The following is a 1,106-nucleotide window of genomic DNA, read 5'->3' as shown; positions in this document are numbered from 1 at the left end:
ACTTTACCCTGAAGGGTCTTCTAACCTAGATGGTAAAGTTATTAATCACAATTTCCATCCAGGGCATTTCCCCCACGTTAGAGAAACAATAGGACTTGATGTGTGGGAAGAACTGGTGAACTCTCCCATTGGAGTAGTTGCTAGGCTAGATGAACGCGAAAGCATGTGGTCTGGTAGGACCATACACTATCTACTGTGTAGACAGCTGCGAGTTATAAAGAAAGAGATATGGTGTCTCGTGGCTGATGAGGCTATCAGGTTTAGCTTGCTCGAGTTTGGTGAGATCACTGGGCTAAACACAGGTCCATTGCCAACAACAAAATTTGATCCTGGTCAATACAACGAGTTTTGGGGGGGGAGTTGAAGGTGCAGCTTGGGATGAGACCAAAGTTAGATGAACTGAAGGAAGCATTAGTGTTCTGTCCGCTTTGGAGTGGTAGGATTCCCGATCATTGTCGAACAAGAAGTGGTATGAAGATGTGGATCACTTGTACGAATGTCTTCAAACCGGCGGAAATCACTGGGTTGCGTATCACGTGGATCTGAAGAAGGAGAAGATTGATTGCTACGATCCAATCTCTGGAGAGGTAACACTCGAAAGTGAGCAGAGAATTCTGAATTCATTTAAACCGCTGACGCACATGATTCCCGCTATGTTGAGTGTACATATTCCTGCCAATATCCGACCCATTAGCAGGAAGAAGTTCTCATTCAGAAGGAAGAGCAAAAGATACACTCCACAAAACACCCAGGTTGGCGATTGTGGGGTGTATTCGTTGAAGTTTGTGGAGTGTCTAGGGCTTGGTGTAACGTTTGATGGGATAAACGATCAAAATTTTTAAGGTTTACGGATGAAGATGGCAGCAGATATCCTCGCTGAAGGAGGAAATGTTGTGACAGACCAAATGATGGCTAAATGAACATGTGTTGTTATGAAGTACTTGACTTATGTTGTTGTTGTTTTATGATGAACTTATGTTGTTATTTTGTACTTGACTTATGTTGTTATTAAGTATTTGACTCAGTCTTATCGTTTTTATAACCCTGCCGTGTCGTATATACGTAACTCAGCCTTACCCCAAACATACCCTATAATCGTAACATGT

This window comes from Brassica oleracea, chromosome C2 (assembly GCF_000695525.1).
Source record: "Brassica oleracea var. oleracea cultivar TO1000 chromosome C2, BOL, whole genome shotgun sequence".
Classification (NCBI taxonomy): Eukaryota; Viridiplantae; Streptophyta; class Magnoliopsida; order Brassicales; family Brassicaceae; genus Brassica; species Brassica oleracea.
This window is presented reverse-complemented; position numbering follows the sequence as displayed.